Source organism: Macaca fascicularis, chromosome 11 (genome assembly GCF_037993035.2).
Source record: "Macaca fascicularis isolate 582-1 chromosome 11, T2T-MFA8v1.1".
Lineage (NCBI taxonomy): Eukaryota > Metazoa > Chordata > Mammalia > Primates > Cercopithecidae > Macaca > Macaca fascicularis.
Window position 1 is genome coordinate 85,899,770 of NC_088385.1, and position 13,088 is coordinate 85,912,857.

At 31.1% G+C, this 13,088-nt stretch overlaps 1 protein-coding gene across 6 annotated transcripts in view; it reads left to right on the forward strand.

The window, feature by feature from the left end:
- SYT1 (synaptotagmin 1) overlaps nucleotides 1–13,088 on the forward strand; it is a 599,708-nt gene that overhangs the window by 181,843 nt on the left and 404,777 nt on the right. For 4 of the 6 annotated variants that reach the window (XM_045366611.2, XM_074007469.1, XM_015430622.3 and 1 more), the window contains exon 3: nucleotides 3,050–3,115. The exons of the other annotated variants lie outside the window; for them this stretch is intronic. The gene's annotated coding sequence lies outside the window, so the exon portion shown is untranslated. The remainder of the gene's footprint in view (nucleotides 1–3,049; nucleotides 3,116–13,088) is intronic. 6 annotated transcript variants of the gene reach the window in all.

The window sequence follows — 13,088 nt, forward strand, 5'->3', positions numbered from 1 at the left end:
AAAAGCTGCAGGTATAGTACAGTTTCTCACATGCCCTCTACCTTGACTTAGTTATTATTTACCTTTTGTCATATACCATTTTTTCTCTGTCTTCTCTCTCTCTATGAATATATGAAAAAAATATATATATAGTTGTCCAATAGAGGCAATTTATCTTCAATATAGTACCATTATCTAAATCACAATTTACATTAAAATTTTATCTACTGTCCTAATAATGCTCTTAACGGCTAATTGTTTTATTTCCCACTGGTCTAGGATCTAATCTAGAATCATGCAGTGAATTTAGTTGCCATACAGTGCTTTACTTTTGTGTTGAAATGCTGACATTCACAGTAATGATCCGGAGAGTGTCCTTTTAAAAATAATCCCTGCTTGCTGACTGCTATTCCAATAATAAGAATTTAAGCCAAAAGATATGTAACAAAATCCCTTAGGATTAGTGATATCTGTGTTAAGGATATCTGTGCACATCAACCTTGTAACTATTTTCTAACCACAACTTTGGCATTTTAATGGGAGAGGGTCCAAGACAGAAAACTCTGAGTTTATTAATATTTTACAGTTTTGAAATTTAAACCTTAGGATCAGGATTCTGCTGCCATTCTAGTGCATCATGGGTTAAAGGGATAGTGTTTATAAGTAGCCATGGAACAAGGATTCACAGTGCCCTCTTTCAAACCAATCCTAAATAAATATTTAGCTCAGCGCTATGCTACTGAAGCCTCAACTAAAATCAATATTCTCCTCAAAAGAAATGCTTGATATATTTAAAAACAAAACCTGAATGTAAATATGAGTTATTTGTCATTCTTGAAAGTAAATTATCTTTTAAAAAACATACAACTATGCATTTTTAAATGTCCAACATTAAAATGAATATAAATAGTTGTCTTCCTCCCCAAAAATGCCACAAAAATTATTTATATATTCCTAATGCCTAAAGCACGCAGTGTTTTGCTTAATTCTGTAAATAGATTATGGTTAGGTCTGCACGGTATGAGCAGTTTGCTTTTTAGCCACTGTCAAAGCAATAATAATCCCTAAATCTCAGATATTCTTTTCTCCATATCAAGCCCGATTCTAAAATTGGATTTAAAAAAAAAAAAACACTAAAAAGTCATCAGCTTTATCAACTATGAGTGTATATAATATTTTCTGAAAAACGCACAACCCTGCCTAAACAGATTAATGTTCTTTTAAAAGTATTGTACAAAAACATAAAAGTATCAAGCCTTGATACGAGAAAATTATCTGAGTCAGTTAATACTAATTACGTTACTGAAAAGTCAGATAGATGATGGAAGGTGCAAAATAATCCTGTGCTATGTTCACTTTTTCCTCTAAAATAAAGACAAGGCATTTATACATGCAAGAGACAGAAATTAGCTACCAGAAAAATGCTGTGCACATCCATATGCAGAGCATAGATTAAGAATAAAATAGTTGTTTGTCCCCTACAGTAGAACAAGTTTGCCCATTCATCCTTGTGATAGATATGCATGCAAAACCAAAGTGAAATCAAATCCCTGCAGATGGCTCATAAGTCACAAACACTGTTTAATCCTTCCCTTTGGGAAGCCTGGCCCTTGGTAAGTAATAATGCGCAATGTATATAGTGTCAACTCTTCTCTTATTTTTTAATAGGATGTCTTTGTCTTCTTTAGCAGGTTTTTGTCCCATATTTCTTGTAAAGAGCTCTGTGTCACTCTTACCTTCATGTGTATGTCCACAGAATCTTGCTGTACTTTTTGTTTTAACAAAAAAGAAGTGTCAGTATACTTAAACTATACAAAGCATATCTAAAATTGATTGTGGCTCTAAGTCATGGTTTTAGAGGCAGTCAGGCAAACCTAAGTGCATTTTAACATTGCTCTTCCTAATGGATTTTACAGGAAACAGTTGAGTTTCAAGCAGGAATAAAGGAAAAGCATATCTTGGAGGTTTAACTGTTGAACAGATGCAGTAAATGCGGCTTTGGAAATACAGCTGTCACTTTAGATATTTTATGCTGAGTTACCTATGTGACCCAGTAGCTAGAGCTGCTGACGTTAAAATATTTTTGTAATTCTGTTGAAAATAGATGCCATGAGAACTCTTAAAAACAGAGTAACATACCCATTATAAGACCTATTTTATTCTTTCCTCATTTTCATGATACCTAAATTTTTTGAAGACTGAAAATAATGAGAACTTATATAAAAAGGTACTTGTCTCTAGCATGATGGAAATTTTCATTTATGAGTTGTTAACATGTCAAACCAAATCAGAAATTCCTGATATCTTTATTACATTAAAGCAATGTTGCCTCTTGAGAAGGATTTAATTTTTTTACTCTTTTAAACTGGAAGTTGATCTTTTTTATGCAATGATGTGCAATTATTTTTCTCCTAATTCCTGATGGGCTTTTAATATATACATATTTATGTGTGTTTGTGTACACACATATCTATTAACATGTACATAAACATGTATATTTAAATACATGTATGTTTATCCTATGTACTAGAATAGTTAGTAGGTTATATCAAGGCATTGATTAGCTTCTGAAAATAGGCAAATATGTGTAACATGTTGAAATGTTTCTAACATCAGTGAAAAATATAAAATTTAAAAGTAACATGGGGCTGTAGAAGCTTGATTTATAATAATCATATTGGTACTTGAGACAGCACCAGAAATTTAATTAAGAATCATGTGATTTATTTCTTAATGAATGTAATATTCTCTAATAATGTCTGCCTAGATTCGTGTTATTCTAATTTCAAATTAAAACACTATAGAAAGCATAATTGACTTTTCACAAAATCAGTATATAAACTATCCACAGACTCTTGATCTCTAGCTCATCAAACAGCTTTAAAATCTAAACTATCTATATTATACTACATATACTAAATATGGATATATGACATTATTTTTATTGGAATATGTAGTAAAATTTTAAGTAGAAATATTAAATAATAAAATTAACGTATTTATAACAATCTGAAATGATTCTGAACTATGTGTAGTCAAGTAACCACTGTATATATTGTTTTCCTTTTAGAAAAACAAAATAATTCTGAAAGAAAGAAAACAAAGAAAAACATACTCCAGAATTCCTAATAGAACAGTAAGTACTTTAATGACACAATGATGATAATAAATCTGTAAAATTAGAGCTTACAAATGTCTTTTATAGAAACACTAACTTTTCCATTTTCTAAGATAATAAATTAGCAGAGTAAGCAAGTTGAGCCATCTCTTTCAATTTACTGGAGTAAACTGAAAATCATTTGTCCTATCATCTGCTTAGATAAGAGGGCAAAGTAATCTTTATGACACATTTATGGAGCAGAAAATGTTTATGATGACTCCATCATATCTTTTGACTAGCATAGTATCATCTTAAATTCTAAAGAAGAAAACAGTAATAAGCTAGATGTAATCAAAGTACCTCATTTTCTCCATATGTGATAAAAAATTTTTACTTACTTTGAACAAAATGTTAAATACTATTGATGTGCTTGGTTTATTTATAATCACTAAATTGGAATTATTAAAAAATGGCAGCTATCTTCAGGCTTAAAATCTACACGATATTATCATTAGTACATTTGTTTCTAATCTCACAACTTAACTAAAAATGTATTTCCTAGAAATGTATTTCCTTGCTATTGTTTGATGATAATAATAGTTTCCCTAAATACGTTTTCACTAAGCAAAGTTAAGTACATGTTGATGTCAATCCTCATGGTAAAATTGGTGACAAAATAAAAATTTCAAGATGCAGGCAATTATAAATTTTGAATATGTGAATATGAAGAACAATAACATAAAGACAGAAAAGCAAAACCCATGTTTATGACCCATGTTGTATCACATTTAATACCATTGAGTTTGAAATGCAGTTTCAAATTCAGTGTTTCAAAAGTTTCAAACAAATATTAGAGTAAAACAGTATAATAAATTAACAAAATGAAAAATGTGTATCTTAATACATATCAAACTAGAGTCAAGTTCAATGAAAAAAATATAAGTTTGATATATAAAAAGTGAAAATTTCTAAATAATTTTTATAGGATGTATACAAATTATTCTTACATAATAAAATTTTTTAGCCCCCAAAGAACTTTGATGCATAAATTACATCTTAACTTTGAATGGTTGGATATAATTAATCATCATCACGATGATATAAATGAAGTTTTTCTGAAATATATTTTATTTATTTTTGAGATATGAGAGAGGCAGAGAGAACACCTGTTTCTTTTACCTGTTTGTCTGAAGATTATGTATGTTACAACTTCACACAAAGCACTCTGCCACTTACTTTTTGTTGTAGTTATGAATGGCTATATATTTTAAATCAGAAATCTATAAAATTTATAATTCAAAATTTTTACACTTTTAAAAACTGCTCTTTGATTTAAAAAATTAACTCTAAATGTATGAAAGTCTATTTTGAGTTTTCAGAGCAGGTTGTGAGCATGTTTACCTAGTTCTGGGTACAAGGATAATTTAAGAATCAGATTTTTCTGTCATATATAACAATTTTTGAAATTCTGAAAATCTGAGTGAGTTACAAGATATGAAATAAGTGAGAAAATTCTTTTTAACATAGAATTTTTTTTATCATCTTAATACCCAACATAGACAATGAAATCATTCAGCCAAAACAAACATTTTTAAACACCTAAAATATTAGACTGTCTTAAAGTTTTGTTTTTATATATATAATTCTGTTTGAAACATAATTTTGATTCTATGCAATACTCATTGAAAAATGGTTGAATTATTTTAAACTGAGAAGACCAGACATATTTGTTTTAAGCTCTTTGTACAAGAAACAAGTGATATCTACTTCGTTCCCTCACAATTTCTCAGCCCTCTGAGTATAATTTCATGTGAAAAGCCATCAATGACTCATTTTCTGCTCTGACTTATGTGTAAGTTATTTGGTCTATTGTTCAGGTGTGACCTATATAAGTTATTTGACTGGAACTGTAATTTTCATAATTGTATTGAAATAGGATTTAGCCTAGCATACCTAGGAGAGATCTCATTCAAGTAATGAGATCTCCTGTTCATTTGGAGTAATCTTAGAAAAAATAACATACATGTTTCCAAAGAAGAAATTATGCCTCTTTTTATGCATTTTTATGTGGTTTGGAGCAGTTTTCATCTCATATTTTAATTGCCTATTATTTAATAATTATATGCTAAATCACTCACAAATTACATGCAAAGGAAAATGACTCAATTCAAGCCCATGTAATAAAAAGTATAAAATTTTTAAAAATTTTATCAGATATTGTGAAGAGGAATACTCTGACTTAAATGACATTATCAAAACATGAGAGTTCTTAATATGTCTTAGCCACTAAAGAGCTCATGAGTTAGTATTAGACAATAAATGGAATAAAACATGATATCAGATGAATATAATAGATAATATAGTGACATTTTATCTATAGACTGTGCATGTGTTGCTAGCCCATGAATGAGTTTTATGAATTGTATTTGAATCAAAACTTTATAAATGAAAGCTTTTTAGCACAGGAAAGCTCTACAAACCTCTTACAATTTTGCTTTTAAATTCATAGGTTAAGAACAAGTTGATAATTGATTAAAATATTACTATAATATTACTGAAGACATTTACAGCACATTGCATTTATTGCTCACAAAAGGTTTTTGTGCTTAAGAAAGAAATATAAGATAAAAGATAAAAATATAAGATGCATTCTTATAAGAATATAAGCATAAAAGACCATTGGAAAATGTATGCTAAAACACAGTTGACACTTGAACACCAACTCCCACGCAGTCCTAAAATTCCACGCCTAACTTTTAACTCGCCCAAAACGTAACTACTAATAGTGTACTGTTGACTGGATGTTATCAATAACATAAATAGTTGATTAACTCATATTTTTCATATTATGTGTATTATATAGTCTCTTCCTAACAATAAAGTAGGAAAAGTGAAGAAAATGTTACTAAGAAAATCGTAAGGAAGAGAAAATGTATTTACTATTCATCAAGCGGAAGTAGATCATCATAAAGGTCTCCATCCTCCTCTTCACATTAACTAGGCTGAGGAGAAGGAAGAGGAGGGGTTGGTTTTACTGTCTCAGCAGTGGCAGAGGCAGAAGAAAACCTGTGGATAAGTGGACCTGCGTAGTTCAAACCCGTGTTGTTCAAGTGTCAACTATAGTCATCTTTCTTTTGATTGCTGAAGTTCAGTAGTACTTTCAAGAACGTCATAGTCTGCTCCTTATAAACTCTGATCATACTGGATGCTAATAATAAAGAGGGTGTGTTTAAAAACTCATTCAGATGCTCAGACATCCTTTTAGAAACTATTCATATTATCCTAGATTTCCTAAGCCTCTTTAATACAACTGGGAGTTGAGACACTCACTCAAAGTGTGACGATTACTAACAACCCTGCTTTCCTGAAAAACCAAATACAGCAAGAAGTTTTCAGTAAGAGTGATTCTACTGGAAAGCAGATTTTAACCAATAAAACATCTTGTGACTCATTAGATAATAAATATTATTTGCAAATACCCCAAATGTTACCTACAAATGCTCCTGACAAGTTTTACTTAGTCAATATTTCCCTATTAGAAGTAATAAAGTCCTGCAATAAAAAAAACATAAGCCTGTGAGTGTGTGTAATAGTGGCATAAAGCTAGGAGAAAATGTAGAGGTCACCTATTCTAATATTTTCATTTTATAGAGGTTACCTCCTCTAATATTCTCATTCATATATGCGCTGAGAGGTCAAGCCATTTGCCTAAGCTCTTATATCTAGTGATAGAACTGAAAAAAAATCTGTGCTAATTAACCGCCCACCATTTTTTTCTATCTACCATATTAACTGAAAGTGCCGCTATTTAAAAATGTGTGTGTCAGAACTGTTAAAAAAAACCTCTTCTCCAAATTTAATCTTTTTTCAACCAAAACACTAGCGAAAATTTATGTAAATTATTGTTTGTCTAATCTCTAGTAGTCTAAAATTGTATTTTGATATAGTTTATTAGAACGATATTTATAAAGGTTATATATCTCCACTGTATAACCTTTATAAATAAATAAATATATATATGTATCTCCACTATGTATGTATAAAGAGAGCTCATTTATATAGGCATTTATTTATTTATATTTATATACATCTCTACTATATATAGAGAGAGGTAATCTGAGTCTTGACTTAATCCAACTCCATCTAATATTTATTAATGATAAGGAGTAAAGAAAAATAGCATATGCACATTAAGTTTTCATGAGCAGAGAATCCACAGGAGAAGGTGAGGACATTCAAGATTACACAGTTAAAAAACTACTAGGTAATAATAATGTGTAATAATAATACATGCATGCAATCTGCCATCAGCAACACTTAAACAGTTATCTCAATGAGTCTCTATTTTCTCATCTGGGTAATGAAAAATGTCTGCCCAACATACTTCCAAGATTCTCTGGGATCAGATTAAATATATGAAGATCTTTACAGTGGTATTTAAGTTAAAATTCTTATATATATTATATAAATTCTTATGTATAAAATAATGCATATTAATTTTAATTAAAATTATTTTATAATATTGACAAAATTATTAAACATTCGATATCACTAATAAAATATATTTATTTTTAATTAAAAATAATTAAAATTTATATATATAATAAACACTTATTTTTAAATAAACAATAAGTATTATTACATAAAAACTTAGATTATTATTATGAAAAGAAGTTCTTTTTGTGAACATTTGCCTCGTTTTTGGAGTACCATGTGTCATTTTATAAAGGCATGTTTCTGAAAAAACCAAAGTTGTTGGTTGATTTTTGCTTTAGGCAATAATGATCATACAGAAAAAAAATTCCCTTTTTCTTGAATGTATAATTTATCTTTAATCTTGATCCGTGTTCCCACACGTAAGCCTAAGAGAGCTCATATATGGAAGGAAGGGAGTTGGGAAAGGAAAGGAAGCATTTACTGGGCTTTCGTTTTGTGTCAGGTGTTTAGTAGGCATTGAACTAAATTTCATTTAATTATTCAAAGAACCCTTCTGATGTTTTAACGGTTTTACAGATGATGAAAATGCGGATTCAAAGGTTTATAAAGTTAGCTTACTTAGTATGCAACAGAGTTGCCATAAACTCCGGTCTCTCTGATTTCTCCTTTTCAAGTTAGGACTCAACTAAACAGGGACAACCAGTGAAAGTAAGGCATATTTCACCTTCCTATATGAATGTCTATGCAAAATACTTAATGTGCACACGTTACTTTACTTTACTACTTATCATCAATAAATAAGAGATTGAATCATGCATATTTGTCCTTCAGATGCTAAAAATAACCCATGGTAGGAGAATTTAATTATTAAAGACAGTAATCTTTTGATAGGAAAAGTAGAACCAAAATCAAAATGAATTATAGCCATAAGTATAAAAATTCACCTAAAGGAGAAAAACAGTATTTATTTTGTTTGTAAATAACAATACAGTGGATATTCACCATATATAATTAGGTTTTTATATATACTACATTATCGGGACTTATTTTCTTTAAAAACTTTGGTACCACTTTGGAAATTCATTCCTTTATTTATCCTTCATTCTTTATTCAACAGGCTGCTATTGATTACCCACGTATACATAGTTCCAGGTATTTTAGATATAGGAATAAATAAAGCATAGTCCCTGTCATCAAGTAGTTTATATTTGGAATAATTACAAATATAAGAAAGTTTGCTTCATAAAGAGAATAAAAGTTATATTGACTATAAGTCATCGATTTCATTTTCAAGCTACTCATCTGATTAACCACAATCAGATTAAATTATGTTTTTATTTGTCAAATGATTCAGTGTTTTGTCACTTTCCTTGGATATTGACTAAAATGGGTTTCCCACAATCATCATTATTCGTGATAAAGCTAAACCATGTTTGACGATTTATAGTATTTTTTGATACACTAACAAAGGAGGCTTTTATAATCTTATTATAGCATAGTACTGGCTTTGGAAATTCTCTATATTCAAATGCCAACTCCACCACTGAGTAACTATGGGATATAGGACAATTTTTTAGACCTCTGTGTGTTTTGATTTCTCCACTGAGTAATTGTGATATTCAAATGAGTCAAATATAGGCAATGTCTTTGTTTATATAACAGTGTCTTGTTGATAGTAGTTACTGTATTCAAGTTAGCTATTATAATTAGTTGATAGAATTCAGTCCATTGTTTCTAAAACTTCTTATTAATTTTTTATTTGGAAGCTCTCATTGATATTAGTCTTTATTTTATTCTGAAAAACACTACCTTTCATCACTCTGATATATAAGTTGTCTAGTTAAAAGAGATAAAGTGAAAATTATTTAACCAGCATTTTTCGTTTTAAAAAAAAAATCATGTAAAGTTCAAAGTTAATAAGACTTGAAACCAAATGATTTAGCTATATGAATTATTAGTTTTGATCTGCTATAACATTATGATTTATTTACTTGTCTATACCAGGGTATTGCCTTGGGTTGCATTATTCTCCTTTGTAATTAAGAATGTTTGCACTGAATAAAAAACTGTATTCAAGTGCTGTTTCTGCCATTTATTACCTGCGTGTCTGCAGGAAGACAAAATAAGCTGCCTCAATGTCCTCTTCTATAAAAATGAAAATGAATCCTATTTTATAGGTTTCATATGAGAGTAATGACATATTTATTAACTGCTTATTACAGAAATTAATATAGTAACATAAGTAAAAATTAATGTTGTTATATTTGTTATTTAAAACATCTTAGTAATATCAAAGGGGCATTCTTTTATTTCAAATTTATTTATTATAAATTAACATCTTTTAAATTGTAAAACATAGTCGTGTACCACCTAACAACATTTCAGTCAGTGATGGACTGCATATACAGCAGTGACCCTTAAGATTATAACATCAGATTTTTACTGTACCTTTTCTGTTTAAATACACAGATACTACTGTGTTACAGTTGCCTACAGTATTCAGTACAGTGACATGTACAGGTTTGTAGCCCAGGAACACCAGGCTAAACCATACAGCCTAGGTGTGAGGTAGACTGTACCATCTAGGTTAGTATAAGTACACACTATGGTGTTCAACAACAACAAGACTGCCTAATGATACATTTCTCAGGATGTACTCCTGTCGTTGAGTGATTCATAACTGTATATAGAAGTCTAGATGGAATAAAGAGTAAGGGAAAGTGTGAAGGAAGAAAGAAAAGGAGAAAAGTCTGGTTGGAAATCTTGAACACAAGATGAAATATGGATTTGATAGAGTAGGATGCAGGCTTGCTTTGGGAGGAGTCCACCATGAACCCTCTCCTTGAAGGCCTCTTCCTTCTTAAACAAATACAGAAATTAGACAATCTCAATAGCATGACTCCCTTTCAGAAAGGTCAAGAGTAAGGCTTGAGAGTCTTCATAGCCCTAGAAGTAGGCTGAATCAGTGTGCATCATGGTGTGAAGGGTAGCAAAAATGCTTTCTATCTTACCATGAAATTATTTTCTTTGGAATAACAAAGGGACCCATTTTCTCCAGAGAAAATAGACCTAACCAAACTATAGGCTGAGTAGATGTCCAGAAATAAATTGCATCCCACACATTGTTATTACATGCACCATTTTAAAGTTAAGGTTAGTAGGATGCCATTACTTGGCAACTCTTATTTTAAAAAATAGTAAAATTTTGTATGTGACGTCTGAAATTGAAATCGCAGCATTATTTTTTACCAAAGAAATCTCAGTTGACAAAGATGCTTATTTTGCTGCATTTTTCCCTCATGATACAGAATACAGTTTCTCCTCATTTTAAAACCTCAATTAATTATCTTCAGATGAAAATGTTCATATTCACCATTTTAAGTGGCTTTGCTGTTTGAGTCACTCTTTTGCTGACACCATAAAAATCCCTTTACAATGCTGACATGGGCTATCAGTCCTAACACCACTTCTTCTTTCCATGTAAAATCTTGTTAGGCCTCTAAAGATGAGTATATCCCAGTCTTAATAATAAGTATTCCTGTTTCAGCAGAAAATAATTCATAATAAATATCTTAGCATTTTCCTCCTTTCCTTGGAATTGAATCATTACAAATACTAACAATTTTAGTTCTTTTCTGTTCTGAAAGATGAAAAATCTGGTTCAGCATATGCTCCATTGTACATTTGAGCAATTTATGTCCCCTGTTCTTATGGTTAATATGAATTGCTTAATCCTGTGATTGTTTTTGTTTTCCATTTTCAAAGGGTTCCTGGCAAAGCCTATGTTTATGAATTTGTACAAAATGTTTCAGACTAAGGAGAATGCCTCTAAACAAATGCTCAAAATACATTGGTTTCTAACTCATATGACCCCCCAAAGTGATATTATATGATTTTTCAATAGTCTGAAATATATTGTAAGAAATAATTCTTAGCAATAGTTTTGCAAGTTGCTCAGCATTTTTGCTTATCCGTTTTATATTTGCATGTGGCATTGGCACAATTTGCTATAACATCTCCTAGGACATTATATATTTTTATCAGGCATATACTATTTGAGCTATGAAGGTTAGTCTTAGATGTTCTTTCTCTTTTGTACTTTGAAAGATTTTTTTCTAATTTTAGACGAGGTTTTCTTAATACCCTCTATGTCTTAGACTCACCACGCAGGGATGTCCAAGGGAGAGAGTACAGTTATGGGTTCTCAGTTTCTGTTCCTGGTAGCGCCTTCCTCATCCTTCCTTTTGGCTTACCATTAGACACAGAAACCAAAAATTATGGCTTCAGGCTGCTAAAAGCCTGAAACAAAACAAAATAACAACAACAACAACAACAAAATAAGGCAGGTTGGACAAGCTCATGAGCATTACATATGTCACAATCTTTATAATAAATACCATTTTATTACAAAATGCAACAAAATAATTATTTGCATTATTCCTAGTAACATAATTCCAGAAAAAAAATGGGTTTGAATAATTGTATACTTATGGATATATCCATTGTTCCCATTTTAAGAATTGAACAATTATTAGTGTGTTTTTTTGAAAGGCAAAGCCAGATTTGTCATTGAGACAGCTAAAAGAATGGAAGCAATACAGGCAGTCCCCAACTTATGAATGAGTCATATAACAAAATTCCTTTTAAGATGTTTTCTTTCCATTTTATAAGATGGCTATTTATCCAGAGTGGCCACACAAACAAACCTGTCAAAACCCACAGCTTATGCCAAATGACAATATTTTTAGCATTGGTTACGGCGACCGTGTGAGTGAAAGGGACACAAGGAAAAACAAGTTTCTCCATTTTTCCTGATACTCAGGTGACCCTGCCCAAAATGTGAAAAATAACTAAAGCTGGCTTTTCACACAGGCTTCTTTCTCTTTCTCACCTTTGTTTTCTTCCTGAGGTAATTCTGCTTCCCATCTGATATTCTCTAGCTGCCTTTTCTTTAAAGTGGTTTTGGCTTCCAATTTTCTAACCCAACTTGCCTCTTGATCAAAATGACTCAGTACAGCTGGTATGGGGAAATGTCTAAGGAAAAAGTAACTGGGCCAAAGTGTTCACACCAGCCCTGCATCCTGCATCTCCCCTCTGCTTCCCACCCCCACCCCACAATTGTTAATTTAAATAAACATATAACTTAAGGAATTTTTGACAGTGTGGGGTCCTGGAGTGATAAATGTATAGATAGTATGAGTGAAGATATTTGGATACAGGAACTGAGATAGGTGGGACTTCAGCCTTAAATGCAGCATCCCCTGCACTGCTCTTGAAGTGGTACATTTTCTTCAATACTATACTTAGAAGCCTATAGTTTCTTTATTTTTAATACATACACATTTTCCCAATGTGTCTTGCAAAGCTTATGATAGAATCTTTGTTAATGAGGTGTGTATGTCTGTTCTCACACTGCTAATAAAGATATACGCAACACTGGGTAATTTATAAAGGAAAGAGGTTTAACTGACTCACAGTTCCACATACCTGGGGAGGCCTCACAATCATGCCAGAAGGTGAATGGGGGGCAAAGGCATGTCTTATGTGGCGGCAGGCAAGGGAGCATGTGCAG